Source organism: Leptopilina heterotoma, unplaced genomic scaffold (genome assembly GCF_015476425.1).
Source record: "Leptopilina heterotoma isolate Lh14 unplaced genomic scaffold, ASM1547642v1 Lhet_135, whole genome shotgun sequence".
Classification (NCBI taxonomy): Eukaryota; Metazoa; Arthropoda; class Insecta; order Hymenoptera; family Figitidae; genus Leptopilina; species Leptopilina heterotoma.
In genome coordinates, this window is record NW_025110854.1 from 1,940,180 (window position 1) to 1,953,746 (window position 13,567).

Here is a 13,567-nt window from a genome sequence, read left to right on the forward strand (position 1 = left end):
CGAGGCTGAGCGAGAAAGAGGGAAGAAGAGCAAGAGAGAGTAAGAGGGAGAGAGAAGAGGGATTTATTGCTCAGAATTTACTGTTATTACCCAGAGGGGCAGAGCCAGCTCTCTCGGTGCCACTCCAATGACTAGCACCGTTGCATATTATGCGCGGGGGTACGTTTCCTCCTTCTCATACCTTCAATAATCCGACACATGTTCATTTCATTTATGCAGTTGACAGAATAACTATATGTACGCGAAGATAACGTAGAAATCGAATTAAAGAAAAATTCCGTCAATTCGAAGATCAGAATTTCGATTCGTACAAGATAGGAATAATTTTAAAGACAGTTTCCAATATTGAGCCAGGATTCGTCCGAGCTTGAGTGTTTCTTGCCCAGACGAATGTTTTGGTTATGGAACAACTTTTATTGACAAGATGTGCCCAAGGTATTGGATACCAAATCACAAGGATAAATACTGCAGCAAAATTCGTTTCACAAGTTTTGCTCAAAATTCAATACCGAATCTAGTGATTGAATATTAGATCACTTTTAACGCGAAGATTAGCCCAATGGTTCAATGTTAAATCTCAAGACAGAAACTTGGATTACAATTTATTGCCAAGTTTGGCCACATTGGGGCAATGTTGGTAAGATTGTTTCTCAGATTCTGATCGAAATTACAATCGGAATCCCGTTGGAAAATATTTTTAAACTTCCGATACAATCTTCAAACGACTTTCTGGCTAATTTTTCTCCAGGATCGAAAATAGATTTTCTTTTTCAATTACCATACAACTACAATGTTGGTATTTTCAATAGTGATAAATCATCGTTTTACAGTCTAATGAGCTGTCAGATTCTATTTGCTAATCGTTAATAGTGTTTTTCTCTTCAGAGTCATCAAGATTCTTAGCTTCTTGGTGAGTTCGCGGTTATAACGTACGCCTGTCAGGTCATCTTAAATCTCCTTCTCCTCGAACCGTTACATGTTACGCAAACAACGCAAATGTAATTGAAAATCAAGAGGAGACGATCTAAATGCAAAACTATAACAGGTTCGATATTTTATTAGCCAACAAGAATTTCTCTTTTCAAAGAAGAAAAAAAAATGAAAAAAAAAATTCAACTTGGAAAGTTGTTACAGAAAGTGTCCTTCTACATTCTGCATCGCAAAATTTCAAGAATTCTTTATTCCTAATTTTCTTCAATTAATAAAAGAATTTTCAGTCAAATTTACAATTCCTGGGGAATTCCAAATGGAATCACTTTTCTGAAAATCTTTTTAACTGGAATTATTATTATTATTAGAATCTGAATTGTAATTAGATATTAGAATCATGTAAAATTTATCATAGTCTGAATTTTATTGAAATTTTCTCGGAAATAAAAAGATTCAAAGAAATTTGTGAAGAAAATTACAGGAATTTTTTTGTAAATTTAGAAAGATGAAAGTAAAACGAAAGGAAACAAAAATATAACAAAGAATTTTTGAACAAAACTAAAAATATGTTTTGTATTAAAAAATAAAGTGAATTCGTTGAAAATATGCATGTATATAAAGCATTAATTGAACAGTCTCTCTTTCTCTCTCACACACTCTTTCTCTCTGACGTTGATGAATTCCATCAGAATGTGCCAAGGAGTAAAGAGGATTTAACGTGACCAGCGTTGCGTTGAATATCGAATGACGGATTATGCAATAGCTCTCTCGTTCGCGGTGGTGGAGATTCACAAAATATTGGCATGGCAATATATAAGGTTTCCCGTTTTCCCTTAATGAATTTCAAATCCAATCACAATTTTCCATTAAACTGTTTTCGCTTTAAATTAATTTTCCACTTATTTCATTCAAGTATCATTATTATGTATTTCATTCAATATATCATCGTTTGTAAACAAATTATCAATATGTTCCAAATAAAGCGATTTTTTTAAATTTATTCATATTCTTTTTTACTGCTATTACTACTATATTTAATATTTTTAATTATGTATATTATTATTCTTTTAATAATTTGATATTATTTATTATTTTTAATATTTACCATTATTTACTACTACTTTTTTCTAAACACAATATTTTCAGACTTATAAGCTACTGAAAATAGGTCTACATTCGCAAATCCAAAATTTTGAAAATCCATAATTCGAACATTTGAAAAATTAAACAAAAATAAAAAGATACGTATTTCATACTTTTCTATAAAGCCCGACATGGCCCTGATCAGGAAATCCACATTTGATCGTCGCCCCGATCTGGCCCAAGTCGGGCCGTGTGTTTCATTCCCTTATATGGCCATAGTAGGGAAATTTCTACACGGGAAATTACATATGAAATAGCCCATGTATATTATGTAATTTTAATGTTTTAGACAATTAAGTTAATATTTTTCTTTATTTAATATTCAAGGTAAAAAACATTATTTTGCTTTTTGTTCTAATGTTTTTATTGGTTTCTTCTCTCTGCACTTTTTCTTTTGCTATCTTTATTTCCAAGCGTGCTGCTATCTTTATTTTCATAAATAAATATATATATATATGTGACGCTCCACGAGAAAAGGGACCTTAGCTGCAAAAAAATTAATTTTGAGTTATTTATATCATTCCGTACTTTTTGAGTTGCTCTTTCATATACAAAAGGCAAAAATAATTTCTACTTACAGGTTTTTTTGTTATCAATGTTTAAAAATGAACCTTTTAAATGTTTACACCCGGTTGTTTAGAAAATCAGCCCCTCTACTTTCTAACACAACTACACAGGTTATGTACGTACAACTCATGCGCTTCGTGTAACATGGATAACTATCAATGTGAAGTGAGTAGTGGGACTGACTTTCAATGAAACGTCTTGACCAATCAGAGTGGTTCCACTTTAAATGCCTCTCCTGCAAAATTCGTCTGTAAGTCATAAGGTCCCTTTTCTCGTGGAGCGTCACATATACATATATCCACGGATGGACTATCTCACCTTATATTTTCAAAGAAGTCTTAAAAAAAGAAAATTTGTTTACGTCCGACAATAAAAAAAAGAATGAAAGAAGAGAAAAAAAGCACCTAGTCGTGTTCACTATTCCTTTTTTTACAACTCTTTGTCATCGAAAATTCGTGCCATTTATGTCTTCGCGTGTGCAACTCTTTCAACAAATTTTATCTCTCCATAATCGGAAAGAAACAAATAATGCAAACTATTTCTCGAATGACTCAACAAAATGAAGTCACGTTTGTTCCGATTTCGAGGCAAAATATTCGTATAGGACATTATAAGGAAATAAAACCATCACTACGTCCTTTTTGTTCTAGACAAACACAAATCAAAGACTTGAAACAAAAATAGAAATAAAAAAAAAATAAAATAAAATAGAGAAAACAAAAAATATTTAGAGTACATTGAAACAGTTGTAGAATGACCTTTAACCCTTTTTATGTGTACCCTTGTTGCTCGGCCATACGAAACTAATATCAAGTCTCAAGTGGATAGTCGGGGTCGAATTTGTACTTTATCCCTTTTATGTGGTTAATGACCAACCCACCAAAAACTGTTTTATCTCTCCCTCTCTCTCTCTCTCTTTCTCTCTTTGCCTGGATTTTCGACTACCCACTTAAAATTCGCTCTTATTTCTACATTTCGCCAAAATGTTCACTGCTCCTAAATATTTTAATGAGAGTTTCATTAACGTTCCTCTAAATTACGTCGTTAGGTGAAAATAAACTCGATTTTAATATCGAGTAATAACCTATTGTAATTTATTTCTCAAAATTTATTTTTCTATTTTCATTAGTCGCTTTATTAATAATTCATTTACAGTTAAAGAGAAATTATTTAACAGTTGTCTTTTGAACTTTTCTTTTTTTTTCCTTTTTTACTTTCACCAAAAGTAAAAAAGGAAACAAGGAATTGGAATATTGGAACCATTATCAGCGCCAAGATTAGTCCAAGGTTGAATCCGAATTATGTTGATTGAATATTGGATAGAATTTTATCGCCAAAATTCAATGTTTAAGGCTCAATTTCAAGGTTAAATAGTGAGTAAGAATTTATCGTCAGGTTTTTGCAAGAATATGTAACGAAAAAGAATTCTCTAACGAATACCAATGAAAGTTTGACATTCGTTTCTACATTTCCAACTTTGGAGAAATACTGGCCTAATTGTGGCATTTTTTCTTCTTAGAATTAATCCAATTCCTCGCCAACTTTCGCAATGACAATGCGAGCAACTTTTGGTGTTAATATCAACATTCACAGTCCTGGTGCACTATTGGCTCAATACTGGCAACGTTGCTTCTAAGATTTATTTATCAATCAAAATTTCAGGCGAATAATTCATATGTATGATAAGATTAGAGATTATTTCCATGAAAAACACCTCAAAAAAGGGATGATATTTTGATTAATGGAAAATGTATTCTTTAGAAATAGAATTCGTCGCCGTCGTCGTAGTCGTCGGGTCAATACATATCAACTAGATGGCAAAATGGTTGCAGACTTAGTATTCTGAAGGGTCGTCGAGTCGTCGAAGGGAAACATGGCGTGCTCCCATTGGCATTTAAACCCTTTGTCAAATTCTACCCCTCGGTTATCTTCCGGTCTGAACTTCATCCTACCACCCTCAAAGCCCTTTCTTTCCTACCTCACCCTACACACATATATATACACTCTCGGCCTGCACTGCATCACAATATTCACCCCTGTGACATACATTATAGCATTAATGCGACGAATAGTAGTTTTCTCTCTCTCTCCCTCCCTCCTGGCGCTCCAAAGGTTCATGCAGATGTATTGTCATTTTATCCGTTCGACACAAAATACACCGGCTACCACAGGTAGAATTTTTATCTATATTGACACGTTCTTTGAATTCTTTTTTTTTAACAATAGATTGCCTCTTCACAAACATTTACCTCTATTTTTTATGACATCGACAGTTTTTACGAGAGGAGAAAAAAATCCCGAAATTAATTGTTTTTCAAACAGAAAAAAAAATTTTTTTCTTTCTAGTTCAGTGAAAAAAACAAAAAGAAAGTGTTAAAATAAAAATTAAATGAAACTCAGGGGAAAAAAAGTTGATTTTTTCAATGAAGCGTTTTTTTCAAAGAATAAAAAAATAAATTAGAAAAACTTGAAGAAAATTTCAAATAAAAAACGTTTTGACAAAAAGTAGGCGAAACAGAAAAAAAAGAAACAAATGTTTTGATGCAAAAAAAAAAATCGAAGAAAAATTAAAAATAGAAAATTGTTTTGACCCAAAAGTATAGGTGAAAAAGAAATAAACAAGAAATTTCAAATAGAAAATAATTGTTTTGAGGCAGAAAATATAGGCATATTTGAAACACGCACGCAATTATTATTATTATTATTATTATTATTATCATCTGATAAAATGAGAAATTTTAATAAATTCTTGATCAACACTTGAAAAACATGAAAGCACATATTTGCACAGTTTGAAAAACGTGATAATATCTATCTGTATAAATATCCAGATATATATACGAATTATTACATTTTGTTTACAGTAACTCGATTATAGATTCGAAATGACTGACATTAATAATAGCAATAATCAGTACAACTATATATTATAAAGAAAAATTGTATCTATTTTATACGTCAATTGAAATTCAATTCACAATTGTTTATTTCTCCTTCTTCTTTTTCATCATTGTATCTGTTTTTTCCTTTCATTATCACATCTATATATATGCTTATCATTAATAATGGAATTTATTTTCATCGATTATTATTATTATTTATCGAAAAAGTGTTGTTTGTTTAAAAAAAATTCTCTTGTTGTTGAAAAAAGCAACGAGACACATTGAACAAATAGGATTTGTAATTTAACTGCGTTTTTAAACCATTTTTTTATATTTACAATACAATAAATCTCGAAAACTAAAATTATTTTTTACTTCAGTATAAGGGAAATTATTACTGTAATATCAGAATTTATTATTTACAATATCAGGGTTGCCAAAAGTCAGGGAAAATGAAATTGGTCACGGAAATTAGGATAACTTTAGATAATTTTATCTAAAGTTTTAATCCGCACAATTTTTATTTAAAAAGGAAATATATCAAAATTCTAAAATTACTTCAAAAATTCTGTTTTTAACGTTCAAAAATATTTTTGAAAATCCATAGAATTCTATTTCAATTTTTGTTCATTTTAAAATTTTTTCAATTACATACAATGAATTTCTAAAACATAACCTTGATTTTAACTTATTTCTGCAAATAATTAAATTTGTTTTAAATAATTAAATTCTAGACTAACTTTTTTGAAGTTATGAATTATAACTTGACTTAGAAAAGACTTTACTTAAAAAAGTTGCAATTTTTAGAAATAATTGAATATCAAAAGATTTAAAACTTAGAATTTTTTTAAATTAATTTCGGTGAAGATTCGAACACGATCAAATGAACGACGACTTTGTTTTTAATATTTTTTTAAAATTAGAACTCAAAAACTAAAAAGAAATTAAACTTTTTTAATTAACATAATTAACTTTTTTAACATAACAATACAATAACTAGCAACAATTCGCGCGCTAAAGCACGAAGAAGATGTCGATCATTACGAGTCTTCGACTCGGAGCAATCGATATCTTCATGTTTTATAACAAATATTTTTAAAGTTGTTTAATTTCAAAAAGGTTTGAATTTGAAATTTTTGAAAATCTTAATTCCTATGGAAAAGTAATAATAATTAAATATTTATTTAAAAAAGAAGTTATTTACGTTATCGAATAATTTTACCATTAAAGACATTTGTAAATAAATGTACCAGAACATTTTCTTGAGGAAAATTTTTTTCTTTATTTTCTAAAAATTTGAAAAGTTTCAATTTCATTTTCAATTAAAAATTTTTCAAACAATATTTTTTAAAGAAAAAAAAACAAAAGCATAGTTAATATTCAAAATGTTTAAAATAATCCACTCGTGTTAATTTCCCCTCGAAAATTATACAATATGCGCAGACTAGTATAGCTGGGGATAATTTCAAACTTATTTATGATAATACGAGAGGTACGATTTTGAAAGTGGGAAATTAAAGGAATAAATTTTTGCAAAGACTCTAGTGGCATTATTAATAGAGTTGCTTCGTACTGGTTTATGCATATACATATATATAAATTGAGCGTCTAGATTCTAGAAGTTGCACCCGTTCCGGGTAGTTAGTACGTGTAGCGAAAGCGGATACATGCGAGTATCACGGTACTTTGGCAATTAAGGTATTTAATTAATGTACATTTAGCAGCAGTGCGACGTGACCAAACTACATAGTTAGTTCAACAACCATGTAGTTCACGAAACACTTGACAAAAGATTCAATAAAATTAAAAATTCATCCATACGTGCAAAGGAAGGTTCACAACAAAAATTGCCAATTATCTAAGAATAAGAGGGTTTAATTAAAAGTGAAAAACTAAAAGCTGTTCTCACTTATGATAAACGCAACATTATTCATCACTCATAAAGTTTCTTCTAAATTTGAAATAGTTAAAAACACTAATTTAATAGTTAAAACTTGGTTACTGATTAAAATATAGTAATAATTCCACTAATAACTGAAACTGAGGTTAATTATCTAAAATTTCTACTGAATTATAATTTTTTTTAAAAACATTTCACTATTTTTTAATATTTTAATTAATTTTACTATATATTTAAATTAAGCAGTTTTACTTTTTACATTCCTAAATTATTAGTATTATTAAAAAAATAAAATTCCTATATTTGAATTAGTAGAATTTTCTTAATAATATAAATTAGTATTTGATTTTTTTCTATTAAATTAGTTAAATTTCACTATACTGCGATAAAATAATAAAAGGAAAATTCAATAGAAACAAAATTTATAAAAATCCTTTGACGGATATGAAGTATTAAATTATGATTTCTGGTAAAGAGAAAATGATTGTTAAATTCCTCTATTATTGACAGTTATGCAAATATTATTGATCAATTTATATATTACGTGATTCCTTTTGTTAAATTATTACGAAATATTTGTATATATAGTAATGATATTATATTTAATTTTAAACAATAGATTATTGTTTCCATTATTGGAAATATTTTGAATAATATTTCGAGTTGTTATTATTAGATTATAAAGTGAAATATTTCGATAAAATTTGGACAAATAATATGTTCCTAAAGATTTGAACACGTTCAAATGAACGATGATTTTTTTCATCTCCTATATTTCGTTAAAATTAGAATTTTATTAGAAAATATTTTTTTGTATTGAAAAAAAGTTATTCGATTCAAATACTTGTCTATTATAAAATAAAAATATTTATTTGTATCAAATAATTTTTATTTCATTTCACTCTTAAAACTTAAAAGTATCAAATTGCATAACGAATTGATACCTAAAATGTGGATCACTCTAGAATCAATTTTATACTTTCGAGTAAATTGTGATTAAAAAATTAATATGCGAAATTGGAAAATAAATGGTAGGTATTTAAATTGCTTAAAAGTTAAAATACTGAAATTATTGGTTCGAATACAATTTATTCGATTTAACTCAATATAAATAAATATTTATTTGATAAAAGCAAAGTAATCGCTTATTTAAATTAGAATATTGAATAGAGAGTAGAAATTTCGTTGAAAAATTTGAGGTATGTAAAAATAGTGTAAAAATAGTGGTTTTTGCCCCGCTGGTGAATTATTAGGAAAATGATCGGCGCAGGTATGCGGAATGGTAATAATCGCGAAGTGTGTATGCATGTAGTGGACAGTCTGAACCCCGAGGGTACAGCTGGTGAGTTGCTGTATATATTGTATTTTTACAGATATGGAATGGGAGTCACTTGGCGAACTCAAGGTCTTGTTGGCCTCGTTGATTCTCTCTTTTTCTTTTTCCACTCGACTGTAAAAGTCCATAAGAATACCAGACTAGAATTCTCAAAGTGGCTCTGAACTTCAAGGATATATTATTATACATACGTATGCGTGTTTGTAAGCATAACTTCGCGCGAGAATTTGCCCATAATTGAAAAATGCCTTTTTCAAATCTTGCGCACCATTATTCATATGACAATAACAAAATTTACTTTTATTAATATAAATTTTCAAAAAGTAATTCATTTTTAATCATTTTTTTACTTCTAGGGTATAAAATGATAATTTCAGTCACTTTTTGCCAGTAAAGAGTGTATTTTTCGTTTTGTTTTTGTATAAAGTGATACAATGTAGAGATAAACATATTAAGGAGAGTGAAAAAGATTTTCTTCGAAAGTGATATATTAGAGAAATAAATTTTGAAAGAGTGTGTGTGCGCGCGCGAGAATGGGAATGGAGGAAATTTTTGGCACGAGGTTCCTGAGAGTCTGAGAAGATCTCGTCTCTCTGGCATTGTGCCAGATTAGATCTGTTTGTCAGTCCTCGCCCATATATACTTACTATATACTCGCGGGCGCTTTTACACTGCGGCTAATTTATTATATCGTTCAAACTGTTTTATATATACTGCTTCTGACGTGAATCCTTTTTCACTCGTCGCATTGCATTCAGCCTCGTCAGTTTCATCTGAATCAAGTTTTATCAAACAAACTTCTTCGACGATGCAATGTAAACCTTTGACAGGCATCCACTCGCCCAACTAGTTATAACGGTATACAAAATAAAATAAACTACATTTAATTCAGACACAATAAAAGCAAAAAGGAAAATAAATAAACTCTCATTACATTAGTTGCAATATGTGACGAAAATTATCGCATTTTTTCTAAAATGCACTTATTATTTTCTTTTATTGAGAAACTAAATTTCTAATTAATATTATTTTGTAGCTTCAAATTATTGCAATTTTTAATTTTAGTAAATCATTAAATTAATGATATTTCCAATTCTTTGTACAATAATTGAAATGATCGATAATATTAAAGATATTATATTATTTACATTTTTTTAAACTATAACTTTTATGATACTTTGATAAGAATCAAAACAACCAGTTTTTAGAAACTACAGTAATCTAAATTAATGCTTTGAATTCTGAAACTTCTGTACATTAATTTATAAATTTCTCTCAACTAATATCGACATATTATGTTTATAAATATAAAAATCAATATTCACAGAATATTACAAGAGTTTAAATTCCAAAGAGTGTAAAGTACCATTAATTGAAGAGATTTATTAGTAAAATTTCTATTTTCTGAAGTTATTGATTATTAACTACTTTCGCATATTAGGCGTTGTTAATGATTTAAACTAATTAGAACCATCTATAATTAAAACTCATAACTAATTAAAATTATCAATAATCGAAATCATTACTAATATTGAAATTTTCCAATAACAGTATGAATTACATTTTATTATTCACTCTAATGTAATTATTAAAAATATTCTTTTTAAACCACTTATTAAAATTGTACTCTTCACAAGTGCAATGAACCCTAGTGTCTGTTATTTCCAATTGAAAATATTATATTCACAACTATATCAATTTATAATATGAAATTTTCTTTCTACAATCGTTTGACAAGACATTTTTTCTCAAATGACAATTAAAAAGTAATAAAAAAAATTCATAAAACTAGATATAATAAATAAAAATTAACAAAATAAGTAAAAATGAGTAAAATAACTAAAAATAAATAAAATAAATAAAAATTATTAAAATAAATAAAATTAATTAATTCAAGCATTAATTTTCAAGCACTTAATATAAACTAATGAGAAAAAGAATTTTTGATATCTCACAATCATCGGCTATTTTCAAATGCTTCCGAGTTTCTAACGTCAGCAAAAAACGAAGAGATCGACATTAAAATCCCCTTTCTCATTCGTAATTTGATCTGTGACATTTGACCTGACATTCTTTCTCTATCACACGCGTGACTCAGATAATCCCGGGGAGATAAACTCTTTATTTTTTCATGAAAAAAAAAGAAATTATTTTCGCACCACACTCTCTATCAAAAAATACACGAGAAACATAAAATTATTATTATATTCATTTTCTTATATTGAAAATTAAAGAATTATATTATTATAAAGTTTTCATTTAAATTTAAATTATTTATTGATTTTTATTTTTCTATTTTATTTTAATTAAAAAATGACTTAAAAAATGATTATAAAATGATTATATTTTAACTTTCGCATTAAAAACTACACTTGCAAATTAAAAATTAAATTGTTTAAATTTTCGTGCCGAAAATGAAATTAGGTACTATTTTAAGATTCATAGGTATATATTATTATTAAAAATTTCTGTAAATAAAATCATATTTGCAAAAGAATGTGCGACATTAAATATTTGAAACTGCATACGTCTCTATTTCTGCAGAGTTGAAATAAAAATAAACTATATGCATTAGTCCTCTGTTTTTTTGTCCACTTGGAAGAATAATGCATAATCGCGATGATCTGTGTATTAAATGCGATGACCTTCATATTTGCTCGCAGCATCGTAATATTGTATTTTCATCGTGACATATCATGATTATATGAACACAGAACATTGATCAAGGCGTTCCAGTTGCACAATAAGTATAATAAACGTTTTGCGATCTATCGCTGAGGTCATGCGTAATATTTTCATTGATAATGGATTCGGTGTTTTCAATGATATGCGAGAATTATGGAGATTCGTCGCACTCTTCATTTATATACAAGTCATATTTTCTTATCTCATTTCGCAATATCGGGAACAACTTTTATTTCTTTATTTCATTCTTTTTTGTATTTTCTATATCAATATCACTTGTTATTGGTTTTATTTTAAAAAATAATTTATCTTTCAATTAGTCATGATTCTCTTTTTTCTATATTTTTTAATTTTCTATGTTTATTTCTATTTCTACTTTCTAATTTGAATTCCGTTTTTTTTATTAATTTCTTACTTCTTATTTCTTTATTACAATTTTTTATTTTCATTTTCTTGGGGAAAATTTTTCTTACGAACGATTCTAATTCTACTTTCTAATGTTAATTCATTTATTATTTCTGTTCAGCTATTTTTTAATTTTCTTTTTTTAAAGAAAAATTTTCTGTGATAAAGATTTTAATTTTAATTTTTTCCTTCAGTTCTTGTTACTTTTTATTCAATTTTTTTCTCTGTGGAGTAACATTTTTTCTGCAATTTACAAATTTACATTTATACTCTTGAAGTATAAATTAAAAAATTATAAATTATTTACGCGCGTGATTTACGTTCAATTAAGAAGTGTAATAATGCTCGTAATTAAATATATAAATATAGAGTGATAAACAAAAATAAACGACGGTATGAACTAATGTCATTGAATACGTACACTGAGAGACCTTTGGGTCAGCTCACCAACATTTGGGACTGTCACGCGCCCAAAATTTTACCGCAGCGCACCAAAACCATAGTGGAGCTGCTGTCACATACGTTGTTCCGCTACAGTCCCAAAGGTCTCTCAGTGTACATATATAGATATATTATTAATGAAAAAACAGCTGATAAGTTATAAATATGAATGAATAAAATTAGAATTATTTTCTCAGTTCTTTTTCTTATTTTAATGTTAGATTCTATTATTTTTTTGTAATTTACTATATGGTAATTTGTAATGGTAAAGTAATTATATTTTACTAAAATAAAAATATCATTGACTTTAATCACCATAAAAAAAATATAAAAAGTTGGCGTATATAAAAATAAGTACCATTGTTACCGCCGGAGTAATTTGTCTCCGGAGTAATTTTATTATTTTCGAAATAAATTAAATGTAAGAAAAAAAAATTTAGTAGATTTTACTTGGTCTGTAGTAAAATTTACTTTAAAAATAGTAAAAGTTGTAATGTACGTAACAAGTGGAAATCAAATATTGTTTCTTTCAATGGTGGTTAAAATTAACGGTAGTTTTATTAAATGGTAATTGCGCTTGATTATAAATAACTACCATAGTTACGACTGCCAATCACTTCAACTATAATTTCTAAAGAAGCAAAAAAAAAACTGAATAGATTTGTCACAATCAATAATTATAAGATTATAAAATTATTATATAATTAAAAGTGCGCTTAAAATTAGCAGAGCCAATAAAAAAAAATTCATTTCTAAAAAAAAAATGATACCAATATGAAAAAAGAAAAATGAAAAAATTGACCTTGATATTGTGCAGGGTCAAAGGTCAAAGTAAGTCACGAATTGGAGAATGTTAAACAGGGAAAATTATTTCTTCTCTCCTATCGTCTCCAATCAAGAGAGGGAAAACGTCGAAAGAGGATACTTGAGTAAAGTTGGAATATATAGATCGCGTGTATCGCGCTAGTTAAGAATTGTGACAAGCACTGTGTGCGTGTGTGTGTGTGTGTGTTTGTGTGTTTGTGAGTGAGTGAGTGAACGTGAAAGAAACCCGGGGCGCTTGACTTTATAGGTCGTAAACACGCGAGTAATTATCGTGTCAGCCATCTTGGTTCAAAGGCACGTCACGTCCGGTCACTGACCATTCAATCGTCAATTCACTTCTGTTCGCGACATGTACAATAAAAAGAAATATAACATAACGACTTCAAAGGAAGCAAAAGAAGAAAGAAAGAAAGAAAAGAATAACGAGAATAAGTATATACTTGAAAACAGTTT

The 13,567-nt window shown here is 28.2% G+C and overlaps 1 protein-coding gene across 3 annotated transcripts in view; it reads right to left on the minus strand.

The window, feature by feature from the left end:
- Positions 1-13,567, minus strand: part of LOC122497717 (probable JmjC domain-containing histone demethylation protein 2C) — a 550,088-nt gene that overhangs the window by 150,789 nt on the left and 385,732 nt on the right. The gene's annotated exons all lie outside the window — the stretch shown is intronic.